Raw genomic sequence first — 20,636 nt, forward strand, 5'->3', positions numbered from 1 at the left:
CTGTAACTGGAACTGCAGGTAATCACATATACGAGGCCGTACTGAAACGTAATGCCTCCGAATTTTTTATTCTCTTTTCAATGTCAGTTGAGGTATATCATTCATATTGCGAATTGCAACCGTCTCCCGCAAGAGGGTTCGGAATTGTAGCGTGTAACACGGCGGTGTGTAACGTAAGTATGACGGCGCGGCAGAAACAGCGTGCTGTAATCTAGTTTCTAGCCGCAGACAACTTGCCTCCAGTTGGAATCCTTAAAAGAATGAAGCTGTGTAGGTTGATGATGGTACCGACACCAGTAATATGTGACGCTGTGTTGTTGGTGCTGATCATGAAAGAATCGGGTTGATGGACCCACCACAGAAAATCGTCGGATAAAGAAGACGTTGCTCTCAGGTAAGTTTCGCATCATTGCAAAACTACGTAACAGAAAACTGTGCGCACGGTTGGTGCTTCCAATACTCACGAAACAGAGGAGACTGGACATCTGTAAACAAGTTCTTTTGCGGTTTGAGCGTGAGGGTGACGGGTCCCCTAAAATTGTCACAGGTGATGAAAGCTGGTGTCACCATTTCGATCCAGAAATCAAGAGATCATATGTTTCAAAAACTTAAAGAACACCTACTAGGACTTCATTTCGATAATGTTGTAGCAGTGAAAGCAGAGGTGAGGTTGTGGCTCCTTCAACAAAGTCAAACAAACACTCTACAGTGACGGTATCAAAAAAACAGGTCTCTCGGACGAAATGTATTCTTTGCCAGGATAACTATGCTGAGAATTAAATATGTAGACATGAAGAATAAATGTGTAGAATACTAATAAAGTTCGCTTTATTTAAAAAAACTCCAAGAATTTTCACATAAATTATTCGAAGGAGTAACACTATGTGATCAAAAGTATTCGGACAGAATAAAAATTATACGTTTTTCATATTAGGTGCATTGTGCTGCCACCTACTGCCAGGAACTCCATATCAGCAACCTCAGTAGTCATTAGACATCGCGAGAGAGCAGAATGGTGCCCACCGCGGAACTCATGGTCTCGAACGTGGAACAGTGGAAAAACGTCGTATGGAGTAACGACCACAGTACACAAAGCTGCGATCCGATGGGAGAGTGTGGGTATGGCGAATGCTCGGTGAACGTCATCTGACAGCGTGTGTAGTGCCAACAGTAAAATTCGGAGGCCGTTGTGTTAAGTCGTGGTCGTGTTTTTCATGGAGGGTGCTTGCACCCCTCGTTGTTTTGCATGGCACTATCAAAGCACAGGCCAACAATGATGTTTTAACCACCTTCTTGCTTTCCACTGTCGAAGAGCAATTGAGGGATGGCGATTGCATCTTTCAGCACGATAGAGCACCTGTTCATAGTGCACGGCCTGTAGCGGAGTGGTTACACGACAATAACATCCCTGTAATGGGTTGGCCTGCACAAAGTCCTGACCTAAATCCTACAGAACAACTTTGAGATGTTTTGGAACGCGGACTTCTTGCCAAGCCTCACCGACCGACATTGATACCTCTCCTCAGTGCAGCTGCCATTCCCCAAGAAACCTTCCAGAACCTAATTGAAGTTATGCCTGGGAGAGTGGAAGCTGTTATCAAGGCTAAGAGTGGGCCAGCACCATATTAAGTTTCAGAATTACCGATGGAGGACGTCATGAACTTGTAAGTCGTTTTCAGCCAGTTTTCCGAATACTTTTAATCGCATAGTGTACTTCTCCTCACGCCCTCTCTTTGTCAGATGGATTGCTAGGCAAATACGAAAAAGAACCACTTTAACAAACCAACAGACGTCTGTCAAAATGAATGAATAAAAATGAATATAATTTTGCCTATTCGATTTTTGTGTCAAAATTTCATCTCTGAAATTGCCCTTTAGTCGCATGTTACATCCCTTTGTTCTATTTCGACCAATCGTTGCCTAAAACTCCCTTTCAAAGGCTCAAAAATGGTTCTATCAGTTTATTCGTGTCTCATCTGCTTAATCAGCCTTCCTGTTCCTTCAGTTTTCTTAGTTCTGATATTCACTTCATAGCCAATGAATAATGCTGAGGGATCACAACAACTGTGGAAGAATTTTGGTGTTTGAAGTCTGGTTTAGAAATCTCTGTAATGTATAATAAACTTTCTGGTGACTATAGGTCTCTTGTACATATAGAACTTCGTTTCATGATTCTTAAACCAAGTGTTTGCAGTTTAGATTGATCTCAATCCAAAATTCTATCAAGCAGCTACCCCTTTCGTTTCTTTGCCCCAGCCCGTCTTTTGCCACTATGCATTCTTTTCTTCCTTTTTCTATTACCGTATTTAAGTCCACCGTCAGAATCAAATTTTTGTCTGCTTGAACGAATTTATTAATAAACAGGGCGATACAGTTGCTCCTACCTATAGGTATTATGCAACCTGCAACGTCTTCAATACCACGAACAACATTTTCATATTCTCGCTCGTTATGCGCAAACTGTTTACTCCTACAGAAAAATTAACGGGACTTTTTCTGCAGGAGATTTAATGCAGTTAAATTTTATACTAGGATGCGCTTTCGCTAGAGGCCTTCGTTTTCGTGTTATTTAGGAAAAACTTACAAACATAACCTTCAAACTTTCTTCTTCTGTAGTTAACTCGCACGCTGTGGCCTCCAGCGAAAATGTAACGCAGTACAGAACTTAACTACACGAAATTTCCTGCAGAAAGGTCCTCTTCATTTCTTCCTCAGGACTAACAGTTTGCGTGTAGCGAGCGAGAAAACATGAAAACCTCGCGGGCGGTTTGCGTAAAATTCATTTAGGGACAGCTGAATCACTCTATGTATTATCTCGTCATTGAATTTCTTTATCTGCGAAGGTAGTAGGCATATATACTCGTACTATAGTGCTACCTCTTGCCTTTGTGTCTTTCATGGCTATGGTAGAGCCTTCACTACGCTGTTCGAAGTAGTTCTCCCGCGTCCAGTTTTCTTATTCTCCTTCAGACTTACTTGCTCGTTATCCCTATTCTGCTTTGCGTTCATAACCCTGCAATTAGCTTAGCAGAAATCTTGTTTTTCCTGCCATCACACTTTACTAATTCCCACTGTATCTAACAACCTACTTACCCGATTGAGGGATCCAATATTCCACGCTCCTGCCCACAGAGCGTCAGTTTTCATTTCTTTTCATCTTGTGACAACATTCTACGGAATAATGCAAGGCCGTGTCAGTCAGTCATTTAGATCGTCACAACCTGCTCGAAGGGCAACTCTGCTGACTTTTTGGGAATCTTATATCTGTTCTTAATTTAGGAACGCTGATTTCAGCCATATTCTATTATCTGTTATGTTAGTAGTAACACCTGTTCCCTTTTTTTCCTTTAGTGAATAAACTTGCATTAATTTTAAAAAATGTTGTTGATTTATACGTCGGCAAACCTGAAAATAAATAGGCGATAAGTACCTCTAGTCGATGTTAAAGAGCAATGAGTATGTCTACTACCCACTTTAAACGGAAAATTTTTATTTTATGGTTAAACAGGCTACTATAAATACCAACTGATGTAGACAAATAACTATACCCACTTACTTCCATCACCTTTCATCTATGCGTTTCAGTGGAATGTACCTCCATCATCACGTGGATTTCTATCATAGATACAAAAATATCTATAAGAAGGCGCTGATTGCTGCAAAAAAGTCATTTACTGACAAAATAATATATAACGCAGAGAATAAAAGCAAAGCAGTCTGTGATGTTATAGAAAAGGAAACGGGGAGAGGCAAACAAGTGCAGAGTAACATACTGCTACGGGAGGGGGATAAAGTAATAAATGATCCACAGCACTTAGCAAACTAGGTAAACGAGCATTTTTCAAGTGTTGCAGAGAAGTTACAGCAAAAATCCCCCCCCCCCCAAAAATACACACCTGTAAATAACATTGCACTAATTACAATGATGTTACTTTCAACCACAGAGAATGAAGTCAGTAAAACAATTCAAAAAATACAAAAATAAAAAGTCAGTAGGCTTAGATGAAGTATCAGTGTGTGTGTGCTGAAACAATGCATAGGAATTATACAAGGCCCTTTAACAAATATAATAAATGAATCCTTCACATCAGGGACATTTCCAGAGCGCTTAAAACAGGCAAGAATTTGTTTAAGAAAGGTAATGCAGAAGACAGAAAATTACAGGCCCATTTCCCTGCTGTCAGCATTCTCAAAAATAATAGAAGCAATTATGAAAGACAGATTAATGAATTACCTGAATCAAGACTATTTTTTAAGCGAATCACAGTTTTGTTTCCAAAGTGGCAAAAATACGGAGTCAGCCGTAGTAGAATTCACAAAAGTTGTACTTGATGCTCTTGAAACAGATGAGTGCGTCACAGGCATATTGCCGGCCGGTGTGGCCGAGCGGTTCTAGGCACTTCGGTCTGGAAACGCGCAACCGCTACGGTCGCAGGTTCGAATCCTGCCTCGGGCATGGATGTGTGTGATGTCCTTAGGTTAATTAGGTTTAAGTAGTTCTAAGTTCTAGGGGACTGATGACCTCAGCTGTTAAGTCCCATAGTGCTTAGAACCATTCGAACAGGCGTATTTTTGGATCTTTCTTAGGCGTTTGATATAGTCGACTACAAGATTCTATTAAATAAATTAGAAGCATTAGGAATAAGAGGGGTAGCTAATGACTGGTTTCGATCATACCTAACAGATAGGGTACAAAGAGTAAAGATGACACATTCTTCAAATAGATCCAAACATTTAGTAAAACACTTATCAGAACCAAAATACATTAATATAGGTGTTTCGCAAGGTAATATATTAGGACCAATACTGTTCCTGATATACATCAATGACTTTCTCAGTAGTGTTACTCATGGTGAAAAAATTCTCTTCGCTCATGACAGCATTATAGTCACAGAGAAAACAAGAGAACTCCTTGCTGAGAAAGCAAATGAGACTCTCAAGGAAGTTTGTGATTGGTCACTAAGCAATAAAGTGGCATTGAACACAAAGAAAACTAATTCCATGAATTTCAGTTTGAAGAGGAAAAATGACAATGTTAAATTAAATGTAGATGGCACCTCTATAGAGTGTGTAACAAATGCAAAATTTCTAGGAATGAATATTGATTCTCAGTTGAAGTGGTGTTGACACACAAACGTACTTGCAAACAGAATGTCATCAGTATGTTATGCCCTTAGAATCCTATCATCAGTGTGTAACATGCAGTATCTTGTAGTTACATATTATTCATATATACACTCAATTGTTAGCTGTGGCATTCTTTTTTTGGGGAACAAATGCACAGAATATGAACACATATGAACACAATTTTCAAATTCCAGAAAAGAGCCATAAGAATAATAACCAAAAATACTAGTTAAGCTCATTGTAAAGATCTGTTCAGAAAACTAGGGATTTTATCTGCTCCATGTGAATACATTTACCAGTCTTTTGTACACAGCAAAAATAACGTTGGTAATTACTGCACAAACAGCTCTGTCCATGACCATGCAATAAGAGAGAGACTCAACTTACATTTACCAAGAAAAAAATAAACATAAAACTCAAAACAGCATTTTCTACCAAGGAATAAAACTGTACAATAAATTACCAAAAGAGATTAAAGAAATTGCAGAAATGCACTTATTTAAAAAGGCAGCTAAAAAGTACCTGTTACGCAATACATTTTATACATTGAAGGATTACTTAGCTAAAACAAAGTAGGCGTTTGATGAAAAATGTTATACAGATAAATAATATAATATCCAACATTCCACATAACACCTGCAATTTATGTTTTTTACCCCCAAGTTACGCATAGCACAATACCAACACCTCTTCCTCTTTCTGAGCTCAACATTTCACTCATTATGGAGGGATGCTGATTCAGCTTTTCAAGATAGCAAATGGGAAGTTGCGGCACAGAAAATGGCCCAGAGATCACCAATGTTGTGTGCGTGCGTGTGTGTGTGTGTGTGTGTGTGTGTGTGTAGTGAGTGGAGTATTATGAAACAATGTGTGTATAGGGTGTGCAGCGATTGATAGTGAGATATGAGTAAACAATGTGGCATTACATTATTCAATAATTTATTTATAAAAAAAGTATTGTATACCAGGAGTAAATCTAGTATTTCTCTAACTAGAAGTCTGTAAAAATATGTGTATACGAATTAGCTTATTTTAAACTGATCTAAACTTGTAAATACTTTTACATGTCCTATATCATTCTAAAAAGAGATCTACGAATGAATAAAGCTACTACTACTACTACTATTTATTTACATTAACGAAACATACCGTATTTTACGGATGATAAGACGCTACGGACTACAGGGCGAGCCTTAATTTTCAAATATTTTTTAAGAATATGGTTACCATTTTTGTTATTAAATTTCAATGGACTAAAAAAATTCTGAGTTTACAGAAACGAACTGACCTTTAAAATCCATAGCAATCATCATCTGCACATTCTTCTTCTTCTTCCTGTTCGTCGTCATCGTTATCCTCCTCGTATATAAAATGGTCTTCACTGCCATCGAGAACGTTACTAATGCCACACATCCAAACATTTAACAATAGCATCTTCTCTCACACTACACCACGACTGTTTTATCCAGTGACACACTCATTTGAGTGTAGGTCGTTTTAAAGCTCGGTTCGACGTGAAATCGTGTTGGGTTTAATCCGTCATCCATTTGTTCCCTTCCTCTCTCACATACGCTTTTTTAAAAATGATTTATTTATCGAGACATCAAGAGGTTGCAATTGGGAAGTAAATCCCCCGAAATAACAGCAATCTCTGTATTTTCACCTCTCAATTTCTCTTTCACGGAATTTTTCAAATGACTACTAAACTTATCTAGCACACGAAGAGAACTCTTCTTCAATAACGAACCTTTCCTTCTCTCCCACTCTCTGTTAATCAGTAATTTCATACCTTCCTCGTTCGTCCAACCCTTGTCATGTACGTTAACAACAACACCTGGAGGTATTTCAGAAGGTTTCGACTTTGTTTTGTGCTTCAAAATGAACACTGTATTAAGCTTAGTATCGTCATCACAAAAGGAAATGACAACAGTGTAGTGCATTTTTTCATGTGTACTTGTTTTTATATTTACAGTTTTAGCACTTTTCATGACGATAGTTCTGTTAGTCTGCATATCGAATGTCAGAGGAGTTTCGTCCATATTAGTTATTTGGCTTAGTTCTACACTGGTTTTCTTCCGATGTTGAATAATAAAGCGATGGAAAGGTAATACTTTTCCTTCATACTTTTGTGGCACTTTCTGAAAAATTTTGTTTTCGGTTCACACGATAAGCCCATAACGCTTCATAAACCATAGCATCAAGCAACTCCAACTTCGAAGTCCGTTAAGTTCCACTCCAGCAGCTTACGAACGTGTATTTGAATCATTTCTGCATTAATTACAGCGCCATTTTGACGGTCTCGTTGAATCCATTTCCATGTGTCATCTTCTAGTTTTGGCCATTTTGCATTCAGACCTCAGTCTGCACATTTGGTCTTCCTGGGTTTTTATTTCACTAATTCTTTACTAGCCTGCCAATCGCGAATGTTTTTTCTTCTGGTGGTGGAGAGCAAAATGCTGCTCAGCTGCTCTGGACAGACAGTGTTCTGGGTTTGTGATGGCTTGGCAGGAGAGAGACAGTGTTAATAAGCTTGTGAATCCCCGCAACTCATCTTCGTCGCATTTGTGCGCTATTGTTGCCAGTTGGATCCCATGTTGACAGAGAGAGACGGTTTTCCCACGGCATCCAATATATGGGAATTTAAATCAAACATCGGATATTTTTATATTAATTTCGAATATAAGACGCACTTGAAGTTTGGAGGCAGTTTTTAGAAGAGGAAAGTGCGTCTTACAATCCGTAAAATAGGTAGACAATTTGTACATACGTATTCCTTGGCAATATGTGGCACTGTCTGTTGCCAGTGGCTGGTTTTAGCTACATACACTCTTTATAAACCCACTGAACATATGTGTAGCGTAAATACGACTGGAAAATATGGTGCCACGTGCTGCCCAGGAAATCGTTTGTAGAAATAATATCCTGTTAATTTAATTAAGACCGCCCGATGGCACAGGTGTAACCCTCCTCTGAAACGCCTACTGGGAAGTTCGTTTAAAGTGGCTCGTTACAGTTATTTGTTTTGTTTCACTTTAGCTGAGATAGTATCCAGAAAAATAGTGGACATCTATGTGCGGCAAAGATGCAACAGTCATTACAGCACAAGTTGTTCCTTCAAAGCGTGCCCGTGAGAACCGGGGGTGAGCGAAACGCAGTGGCAAGGGGCAGTGTACCACGTGGGGCACAGCTAGTAGTATCGTTCCGTCGGTGGTGTGTACACCACAGTGCGCATAAGACATTTAGCTTTGAGTTTCATGTTGCTTTACTTACGGCGAAGATACTGAACCAGTGTAATATTCGTTATGGTTAGTATGAATTGTCCGCCTCTGTAGCTGACTTGTCGGATGAATACTAGAATGAGACATATAAGGAAATTTTGTATCGTGTTAAGTTATTTGGAGGCTGATATCCTTTCAGTGGCATTCCTCATTAAAAGGTTCTTGTTCCGTTGCTGGAGAGTTCTCGCTCACCTCTCTCCTGTTGAACGTACGTGGCATCGGCGTGTTGTAGGTTCGTCCACCATCTAATACTAACCATTGAGCGTCTTTTTCTTATTAGTCTAACTGTGGTTGAGCAGAGCAGCATTATTCTCCTTATTATTATGTTAAGACGAAGTCTTAGTTCTTGCGGTAGACAACACAGTATCTGGCAGATGGCAACTTGCTTTCCTCACACGGTCGATTGAAATTTCGTTGTCGGCTGACATCCTTCTGCGTCCTGGCTCTTCATTTTCCCCACGGACGGAAATTAATACGATTACATCGCTTTTAGGCCATTACGTTCACTACTTAGAGAGAGGCGAAAAATATCCAGACCGTCGTACCTATCAGCACTATATGGTTACTGGTGGAAATGACAACGTTATTGGAATTTATTTGCCAGTATGCTGTCTCTTGCCTTTAATCACCAGCAGATTGGATAATTTTCATGTATGGCACTGTAATGTCTCAAGAACCTATCCAACTCTCCTGAACGGCTTTTTGTGATAATAACTGTTTAGGTTCACAGTTGTGGAGATATTACTTCGATATGTCTATAATATTCATAATAGAAAAAATATATTTATTAAAATCATTGAAAGGGTTTCCTTTTTGGTCGACTAGAGTCTTAGGTCGCTAAATATAGAGATTTTAGTTTTGTTAATAATTTTTAAGAAAAGCTGTAAACAGATAAACAGCGACTGATACAATTTTTAAAAAAGTGGTAAAACGCATGCCAGGAAAACGAATGGACGTCGAATTGAATCTCGTTTTACCATGCATTTTTCAGGCGAAAAAAAAAACGGATTAGGATCTTCCTAGGAACCGACTGTATCGCGACTAGGTCACTTTCCTTTCACCTTTTTTTTTTTTTCTTTTTTTTTTTTTTTTTTTAAAAAAAAAAAAGAGACTATCAGCGCGGCTGAATGTCAGGTGGAGGACCAGGGTTCAATTCTCGGTGGTACGAAGAATTTTTTCTTTGTGGGGTGCACTCTGCCTCGTGAGGCCAACTGAAGAGCTATTCACCGGTTATATAGCAGTTGCAAAGTCAAGAACCCGACAACAAGTGGGAGAGCAATGTGACGACCACATGCCTCTGTATAGTGTATCCGATAACGCCACTGGCAGAGGATGGCACGGTGTTAGGTCGGGCCCGACTGGTCCGTCTGAGACCAGAATGCGAAACTATCTTTTTTCTTAGCATAAAGTAAACACAAGAAGTATTACTTTAAGCAGCAGCTGCGTTAATTTCCCAAACATAGAAATCTATCTAGTGAAAGTCTAGGGCAAAAACAGTGGACCAGTGGGCCCGTTACCATGGTAAGCAACGGCTGGAGCGTGTGTACTATGACATATACAGAACAGACATTGGCAATGTCGCAAAGTATTCGCCGTCACTCTCCACGTAGAATGCAGAAGGCAGCCACGTTCTTACTTGCACAGAAGCGTAGCAAGTGGCTAGCCTCTCCCACTGGAATCGCTGAAACATCAAAGTTATATTATTCAGCGCATAAAACAGCGAGAGTTGCGCGAGTCTTGCATCTCGTGCTGGCCATGCATGACTCGCGCAAGGTGACACTGCGGTATCTGCGGTGCTATTCTTGGGTCGTGCCGCGATACTTTGATCGCGCCGTGTAAATATCCCGGCCCCCTTCGGCGGCTAGGCGGGCGAGGCAGCAGTAAATACCGGTCACATATCGGGCCATCAGAGCGCTACCGGCGCTGTGTGGGATGCGCTGCTGCTGCTGCCACCTGCCGCACGGCACAGGTGGCGCGCTGTGCGGCTGGCGCGGCTACCGGCCTGAAGGTCGTAACGTCCCGGGGACTGGCGCGCCAGCGATGGCCGCGCAGATAAGCTGCTGGCGCGCCAGCCGGCCCGGGCGGAGCCGCCGGTAGCCGCTCATTACGGCGCTGCCTCGCCTCGCCCTGTTAGCCGATCCTCGCCGGCCGGCGCGGGCGCTGCCTGCTACCTGTTGCCGCGGAAAGAAATGCGCCGCCCCGGACACCAAACCGGGCTACTTCAAAGAGAGCCGAAAGGCCCACTTGAAAATGGTACACGCACGTTCGCGCCTGGCAGCTCACAGTTTGCTCTGTGGAGCCTCTCACCATGAATACAGTACACGTGTAGCCCCCCAACTAACGACATCTAGTGCAACTGCTGCTACTTCTTTCCTTCTAATAGGGTGTGCAGGAGTTGTTCCTCACATTTCATTCCTGCTTGGTGCAGGAGCTGCTCAAACTACATGGAAGTATGTACAAAATTTGAGCGAATCAGTGCTGAAAGTTACGATTCCTCTGGGTGCGATACTGTTTCAAACCGTACGTCATAAAAAAAAGGAAGAAGGAAGACTGGGTTTAACGCCCCGTCGACATCGAGGTCATTAGAGACGGAGCACAAGCTCGAATTGTGTCAAGGATGGAGGAAGGATATCAGCCGTGTCATTTCAAAAGAACCAACGCAGCATTTGCCTGGAGCGATTTAAGGAAATCACAGAAACCTAAATATGGAGGATCGGACGCGGGTTTGAACCGTCATCCTCTCGAATACGAGTTCAACGTGCTAACCACTGCGCTACTTCGCTCGGTTCGTTGGTCAACTCGTAACATTTTGGTAAACTTCACTGAAACCTTACTACGATATGTCGTTGACCACTATTTAACACCCGGAAATAAATCAGTTAAGTACTTTGGAGGTTTTCGACACACTCAGCTTTAACCTAAGGGCCAAATTTTGTTTGAGACTCCAGAAAATTTTAATAAAAACTCAATTATACCTAATTACGTTATTAATGAGGTTGTCTCATGACCAGCATATTGTAAAATCATTAATTGCATCTTTCAGAGCGCCAGTCACGTAAGACCCGTGATATGGCGCGCGCCACTATCCTGTGATCTTGTTCAGAGCGCGCACTGTAATCGATTATAGTTCGCTGTCCTGGTGCGGGTGGCTCTCCGATGGCGATTTGCTATGACGTTGCTGGCGGGTGTTTGCGGTAGCCGGCGGAAAGTGAGAGGGTAGTTGGTTTTCCGGGGATTGCACAGAACGTGAAGTTCGCTCTGCCTGACCTGCTACTGACTAGCGCTAAGGTTGTTGTGCCTCGCAATATGAGCAGAGTGATCTGGGGCGGAGGCGCCGCTGTGTTGGCCATGCGGTGGTGATTAATTGGAGTCGGCGTACTTGTTCTTCCTGCCTGTCTGATGTGGAGGTCCGGTGGGGTCCTGTGATACTCTGGCCCACAGACAACTAGTTGCTGAATTTTGGAGTCGTCTGCCAGGTTAGGGTGTGGGTTCGGTTGGCTCTTCAGATTTTCCCCTGGAAGCTCCAGCAGCGGTTTCTGAACTTTTCTGATGTGGGACGGTGTTGTAACTTTTTGCTGTGTGTGTGGCTCGTTACGATATTTGTTAGTACTAATTTATTTGCTCAACTGGAGTCTTGCCCGGAGTTGCGTTCATGTATGGTACATTTGGCAGTCGATGTGGCTAAGAAGGGCGGATTTGCACAGTATATACGTAGTGAATTATTGCTGCTTGGTATATGTGATCTTCTGGGACCTGAACAACACGATCTTGTCAATTTGGTTGTGTAACAGCATTTAGTGGTATGTTACGTATTTTTTTTTTTTTACTGTGTTATTATTAACTTGGTGGAATAGTCGAATTTGGTGCCGTTAAGGCACTTCTAAGACTGTGGTTTGACTATTCATGTGCATTTGGCTTTTATTGTTTCGTTTTAAGAAGCGAGAATTGTTTGAGATTTGTGTGTGTTGGCTTCCGTCACTTATTAACAGTGGTCATCATGTGCTGTCGAGATGTTATAGTGTATTTTTGAATTTAAACTTGTGTTGATATTATCTGTCGTGTGTTACAGAACATATCCAAGGTGCGTAAGTGATGGGCAGTTGTGGGAGGCATGTCGGGGAGCTCTCAGCGGTTTATTTCGGGGACCGTTTCTAGTGGGAAGGCTTCGAAGTGTTGAGAGCTCGCTCGTCTGTGATTGCGTTGGGAGTTGCTCTCGCCCTTTGGTTGTATCAAATTATTATTTTGTTGTTGTATTTATTGGTTGTGTGTTGCGCTTCTTTCATTTTATGGTGCCAAGCGCCATTATCTTTCTCAAAGTTTTTTATATAAATCACTTTAAATTGTAATGCCAAGTTAACTTCTTATTGGATTCTGTCTTTTGGATAAACTCTAGAAGCACTATTGTAAAAGTTTCTTGATTTTATGGTGGCAAGCCGCCGTTATTGCTTTTAAAGCTCATTCTTTTACCATTTGTTAAGTTTTGTAAGTTATATGAATTTGTTGTTATTTAAAAGAGTTTAGTATTGGCAATTTAATAAATTGTGGACAGAGTCTGCTGTTTGGATGTTATTGGGTGGAACTCCTTAGATAATTGTCCTATAAGAATACACATTTCAACCCGCTCGACAATTAGGCACACTAGTCGACAATTCCCTGTTTCAGCAGATGGTACGCTTGTCCTGGTAAAATGCTATAACGAGGATACTCTTCCAGTCCTCCCAGTACTACAACTGCGGAGAGTCTAGGGTTTTGAACTCTTCTGAGCATCCACCTTCACCAACCGTCCACAGGAAGTCATCCAAAATCTCCAACTGGCATTTTGGTGGACTGGCCAAGACAACACTTTTGTGGTGATACAGTTTTTGTTTACCGGTGCCCACAGCATCAGTTCTAAAGATTAGTGATATGGAATCTCCATACCACAAAATAAAGCTTCTTTCTCTCTGCTGTTTCTCTCTCTCTCTCTCTCTCTCTCTCTCTCTCTCTCTCTCTCTCTCCCTCTTTGTGCAAACAACATTATGATGTGACTAGTACTCTAGCAACAATACCAAAAAAAGACGGCCACATAAACGTGGAACTTCGGACACTTGCTCCATTCGCCTCCGTTAGTGCCACGTCTCCACCATCAAGCAGTTCGTTCTGTCGACTGACTGTGCGTACATCTCAGTCAATGACGTTTCTAAAATTTTGTTCGCGCATTCAGAGATACTGACGTGTAATATGCAGTTTGGAAGTTAAGTGAATTGTAATGAACGAGAGAGACGATATGGTCATCTGCCGCCAAGATACCGCGCACAATAATAAAGAAATCCTGCGAAGTGACCGTGATATTGTTTCAGTGATGTAAAGGCTATATAATATTTTGAATTTTCAAACATCATAATGGAAAGATGTTAATTCCTTCATAACGACGCTGAATGGTATCTGGGTTTCCGATATCCACTATGCAAATACATCAAAGAAAAGTGACTAATTATCAGATCCAACAATCCAATGTAGCAATCTCATAGTTAATAACATAACAACATAAATTATGCCAAGGATGGGGATCATTACCTAATTCGTCATTGCGTGATTAGTCCAACGTGGTGTCTATTACTATAGTTTCTTGTGATGAAATGCATATAATAATTTTATTTTAATTATTTAGTCATAAATTTCATGACGCATTATTAGTAATTGAGTTTTGTCAATTAAGGTACAGTAGTGTAATTAAGAACATGTTCCAGGGTTTCTCTGAGATTTTATTGAGGTTTACGGCGTCCTATCAAGTCCTTGAGAAATAATTTATAGTTTTCTTGTGTTTACAGGAGGAAGACTTGCGTCCAACTGGGCGGCTGATCACTATGTGAAAGCCCAGTAGCTGTTTTATGAAGTCTTAAAATCAGAACTTCTATACTGATGTTAAGTCACACATTCCGCAGCGAATAAAAATTCATGAAATGATGCAGTCTATTTCCATGTTATGTAATGTAAGTAAGTTCTATTCAAAAAGAGCTAACATTGTGTATTCTTTGAGAGATTTTGAAATGAATAAAAAAATTCCAGAATATCCTAAATAATGGGGCCCCTCATGCCGGGTTTTATTTAACATCTTTCATGCCGGACCGTGTGTCTTTAAGAAAACAGTAGTTTCTGACAAGCTTGCAAACTTAAGTTCGAATCTGCATTGTGTGGCAATACGTCGACATTTCACCTCTGGGACAGGTTACATCTGTGTAAGACAGAAAAATCCGTTGCAAACCATGTTGTAGGATGATTCAGTTCCTGTTAACAACAGCGTAACTTCATTTGGTCTTCCTCTAATGTACAGTTTCGCTTACACGTTGTTACAAGTAAGTTATATCATAATACACTGAAGATCCAAAGAAACTGGTACACCTGCCGAATATCGTGTACGGCTCCCGCGAGCACGCAGAACTGCCGCAGCACGACGTGGCATGGACTCGACTAATGTCTGAAGTAATGCTGGAGGCATCTGACGCCGTGAATCCTGCAGGGTTGTCCATAAATCCGTAAAAGTACGAGGGGATGAAGATGTCTTCCGAACACCACGTTGCAAGGCATCCCTAATATGTTCAATAATGTTCATGTCTCGCGAGTCCGATGGCAAGCGGAAGTGTTTGAAGTCAGAAGAGTGTTCCTGGAGCCACTCTGTAGAAATTCTGGATGTGTGGGGTGTCGCATTGTCTTGCTGGAATTGGCCAAGGTCGTTGTAATTCACTATGGACATGAATCGATGAAGGTGATCAGGCAGGATGCTTACGTACGTCTCACCCATCAGAATCGCATGTAGACGTATCAGGGGTCCCATATCGCTCCACTGCACACGCCCCGCACCATTATGGAGCCTCCACCAGCTTGAACAGTCCTCTGCTCACATGCAGGGTTCATGGATTCATGAAGTTGTCTCCATACGCGTACACATCCATCCATTCGATACAATTTGAAACGAGACTCGTCCGACCAGGCAACATGTTTACAGTCATCAACAGTCCAATGTCGGTGATGGCGGGTCCATACGAGGCAAAGCGCTTTGCGTTGTGCAATCATCAAGGGTACACGAGTGGGCCTTTCGCTCAGAAAGCCCAAATCGATAATATTTCGTTGAATGGTTCGCACGCTGACACTTGTTGATGGCCCTTCACGGAAATGTTCAGCAGTTTGTGGAAGGGTTGCACTTCTGTCACGTTCAACGATTCTCTTCGGTCGTCGTTGGTCCCTCTCTTGCAGGATCTTTTTCCTTCCGCGGCGATGTCGGATATTAGATATTTTATCAGTTTCCTGATACTCACGGTACACTCTTCAAATGATCGTACGGGAAAATCCCCATTCAATAGCACCTCAGAGATGCTGTCTCTCATCGCTCGTGCGTCGACTATAACACCACGTTCAAACTCACTTAAATCTTGATAACCTGCCATTGTAGCAGCACTAACCGATCTAACAACTGCGCCTGACACTTTTTATCTGATGTAGGCGTTGCCGACCGTAGCGCCGTATTCTGCCTGTTTACATTATATTTGAATAAGGATGCTTACTCCAGTTAACTTGCATTTGTACGTAAACCAACTTTGAGCAGCGGCGCAAGAGCGAAAATATTCGGCATTATGCGCGCTGTTTTCTACATTTACCACAAGACACAACATCACTACATATCTATTTACTGGGGTGATGTGTCTCTATACAGACTTAATAGTTACTAACAAAAATGTAGATTGTATTTAGAAACATTGAAACATTAAAATATTTAATGGCGCCAAAAAAAAAAAAAAAAAAAACAATTTGTCAATAATTTTTGTTCTCCAGCTATTCCACTTACAACTAACTGCTAACAGGAAACTTTAAATACCTGTCCTCTGCGTGCAAATTGGGAAGCCCAGAGTTTTATAGAATTTTATGACTGTGTACTTCTTATTTGGTTCTTCGGGAATGTTTACCTTGTTCTACGTATTTCACAGAAAATAATGGTTTTCTGTAGACTATTTTTGCCACTATGAGCAACTGTAATTTTGAAGTCGTTTCTTATGTTTGAAATTATTAAGAAGGTACAACTTCAGAAAAGTACAGGATTCGCCGATCACCCATTTGTTACACTCCAGACAGAGTGTACCGACCAGGGACTACGGGGGTACCACATGTGTGGAAACAGGGATAGCATTGGATAGTAGAGGTTGAAAGCGATTGCACAGTCACTGATGAAAATCTGACATTACCTGGAGCACCTGAAATTGTGTCAGACTTGCTTTATAATCTGAATCCCATTGAAAGGCTGTTTATAATGAAGCTTATGTCCACGAATCAGCGTGGTTTTAGAAAGCATTGCTATTGCAATGCTCAGCTTGCCCTTTACTTACATAATATTCTGCGAATTATGGGTGAAGGGAAACAAGCAAATTCCATATATATAAATTTTCAGGAAGCATTTGACACGGTGCCCCATTGCAAGCTGTTAACGAAGGTACAAGAATATGGAATATGTTCTCAGATATGTGAGTGGCTCGAAGACTTCTTAAGTAACAGAACGCAGTATGTTTCCTCGACGGCGAATGTTCGTCAGAGACAACAGTTTCGTGAGGAGTGCCCCAGGGAAATGTAATGGGCCCGCTGTTGCTCCCTATACACATAAATGATCTGGCAGACAGGGTGAGCAGCAAACTGCGGTTGTTTGCTGATTATGGGGTTGTGTACCGTAAGGAGTCGAAGTTGAGTGACTGCAGGAAGATACGATTTGCTACCAGTTTCGGGAGTTAAATATGCCACCTTCGTGCCCCAAAGGCACCTCTAAAAAATTATCGATATTGGAATTCTGGAGCCATCTGTTTTGGATATTGTGAAGTGTTAACTCAGGCGCTTCCTTTGAAGACCTGACTGCATCTCAGTTGTCGAAATTGGTCCAGAAAATAAAATAAAATAACTTCTTAATATGCACGGCTGTTTGGCGAATTTCTTTGTTAAATATTTGATCAGTCGCTGACCCACGTCCACAATGGATCAACCGAGACCGAAATTTCTAGTTCGTGTGACGAGTGGCAGTTAGCTCTAAATTTGGAAAAATGTAAGTTGGAGCGGATGAGTAGGAACAATAAAAATCTGATCTCCCGTTACAGTATTAGAAGTGTCCTGCAAGACAAATCAAGACGTTTAAATATCTGAGCTTAACAATGAAAAGCGATATTAAATGGAAAAAGCTTGTGACAATTCTGGTAGTGAAGGAGATTTCAGTTATTGGAATTTTACGAAAAAGTGGTTCAACTTTTAAGGAGACGGCATATATGACGATGCTGCGACTTATTCTTGAGTACCACTCAGGTGCTTGGGATCCGTACGAGATCGGATTGAAGGAAGACATCGAAGCGATTCAGAGGCACGCTCCTAGATTAATTCGCAGTATGTTCATCAACACATAAGTGTTATGGAGATACTTCGGGTGCTCAAATGGGAATCCCTGGAGGGCAGGCAACGTTCTTTTCGAGAAACGCTATTGGGAAAATTTAGAGAACCTGCATTTGAAGCTGACTGCAGAACCATTCTACAGCTGCGCTTAAGGACCACAAAGATGAGTTTCGAGAATTAAGACTCATGTAGAGGCATACAGATAGTTTTTTCCCTCCCTTCATTTGCGAGCGGAACAGTAAAGGAAATGAGTGTAGTAGTAGTACCTTCCTCCACGCACCGTACGTTGGCTTGCGGAGTACACACTATATGATTAAAAGTATCCGGACATCTGGCTGAAAATGACTTACAGGTTCGTGGCGCCCTACATAGGTAGTGCTGAATTTCAACATGTTGTTAGCCCACCCTTAGCCTTGATGACAGCCTGCACTCTCGCGGGATACGTTCAGTCAGGTGCTGGAAGGTTTCTCGGGGAATGGCAGCCCGTTCTTCAGGGAGTGCAGCATTGAGGAGAGGTATCGACGTCGGTGGGTGATGCCTGACACGAAGTCAGCGTTCCAAAACATCCCAAACGTGTTCTATAGGATTCAGGTCAGGACTCTGTACCGGACAGTCCATTACAGGAATGTTATTGTCGTTTAACCACAGGCCGCGCATTATTAACAGGTGCTCGATCATGCTGAGAGATGCGATCGCCATACTCGAATTGCTCTTCAACAGTGAGAAGCAGCAAGGTGCTTGAAACACTAATGTAGGCCTGCACTATGATAGTGCCACGCAAAACAACAAGCAACAAGGGATGCAAGTCCCTCCATGAAAAACACGATCACACCATAACCCCACAGTCTCCGAATTTTACTGTTGGCACTACCCATGCTGGCAGATGACGTTCACTGGGCATTTGCCATACCCACACCCTGCCATCGGATTGCCACACTGAGTACCGTGATTCTTCACTCCACACAACGTTTTTTCACTCTTCAGTCGTCCACTGTTTACTTTCCTTACTAAACGGGAGGCGTCGTTTGGCATTTACCTGCGTGATTTGTGGCTTATGAGCAGCCACTCGATCACGAAATCCAAGTTTTCTCAACTCCCTCCTAACTGTCATAGTACTTGCAGTGGCTCCTGATGCAGTTTGGAAATCCTGCGTGAGGGTCTGGACAGATGTCTGGCTACTACACATTACAACTCTTTAACTGTCAGCGGTCTTTGTCAGACAACGTCGGCCTCTACGCTTTTGTGCTGTTCGTGTCCCTTCACGTTTCCACTTCACTATCACATCAGAAGCAGTGGGCCTAGGGACGTTTAGGACCGTGTAAATCTCGCTTACAGATATATAATACATGTGACACCCAATCACCTGACCACTTTCTAAGTCCATGAGTTCCGCGGAGCGCCCCATTCTGCTCTCTCACGGTGTCTAATGACTACTGAGGTCGCTGATATTGAGTACCTGGTAGTAGGTGGCAGCAAAATGCACCTAATATGAAAAAAGAATGTTTTTGAGGGTTTCCGGATACTTTTGAGCACATAGTGTATGTAGGTGTAGATGTAGATGTAGCTGAAGCCTAAGAAACGCGAGCACCATATCAGACTATCACCCCGTTCAAGATCATGAGTCAGTTGAGGCCTTATCGAGATAATATATCGACATTCATTTTGTTACGGTCTTCTTCGCCGAGCACTCGATCCTGCCTAATTCAATGGCAGGTTTGACGCTAACACGTGTGACACACACCACTCTGTCGCTCGATGCAAAAAGTGTCAACTTACTGACAATCAGACTCTCGCCTTGTGCGGGGAATTTAAAACTCTTGTTTTGACTCGTTTGTAAAGAGTGCTGTTGCCTCTTTTCAATGAACTAAGGAATTATGCGTTGTCCTTTTTAGCTGGACCAAAATTTTATGACAGATGGAAAAATGTCACTGTATGGTTTAAATGGCTCTGAGCACCATGGGACTTAACTTCTGCGGTAATCAGTCCCCTAGAACTTAAAACTACTTAAACCTAACTAACCTAAGGACATCACACACATCCATGCCCGAGGCAGGATTCGAACCTGAGACCGTAGCGGTCGGGCGGGTCCAGACTGTAGGGCCTAGAACCGCTCGGCCACTTCGGCCGGCTGTCACTGTATCTCAGTCAGTCAAATGTTGATGTTGGAGCGAGGTGGACGTTTGTGGCATCCAGCTAAGAGACAGTCTGGGTTGACAGGGTGGATATTATTAAACTTCCCCTTGAACAACGGGTGATCTTAGGACAGTCAAACTTTGTGGAAACATTTTTAAGGACATGCGGAAGGGAAACAACGAATAAACGAATGGAAGAAACGTATTTTAATTTCCAAACGACTGGGTAACATTTGTTAACTGCGTACGATATTTACGTTCCAGGTTATAAATGTTGCTCAGTATGACGATCCTCTGCATCAACGACAGCCTGAAACGACCCTAAATACCATTTCACAATTGTTCACAGCACTTTTCCACTGGTGGACCATGGAATGTCCATCTGTCATGGCACAGCTCGTGGGCTGCTTGAAGATCACACGTTGCGACCAGCATTCTCGGCCATAGGAACAGTAACTTCGCCAAAAATTTGTGGCGCAGCTGGCCGTCGGCCTCACCCAGAAGCAGTTCACAAATCTCCAGTTAATTTCAACTTCCGAATCATGTTCTTCAACCCCAGAGAGGAAAGAGGACCTCTCTGTATTCGTTTTCTGCGTCGATACACCCGAAGAGCAGCAGAACCATTGCTATTTTTTTGATAAAACAGCTTTAGGAGTGAAGTCCTGCTCACCTTTTCCAGACCCATGTTCACTGTTTGCAACTC

This window comes from Schistocerca piceifrons, chromosome 5 (assembly GCF_021461385.2).
Source record: "Schistocerca piceifrons isolate TAMUIC-IGC-003096 chromosome 5, iqSchPice1.1, whole genome shotgun sequence".
NCBI classification, from domain to species: domain Eukaryota; kingdom Metazoa; phylum Arthropoda; class Insecta; order Orthoptera; family Acrididae; genus Schistocerca; species Schistocerca piceifrons.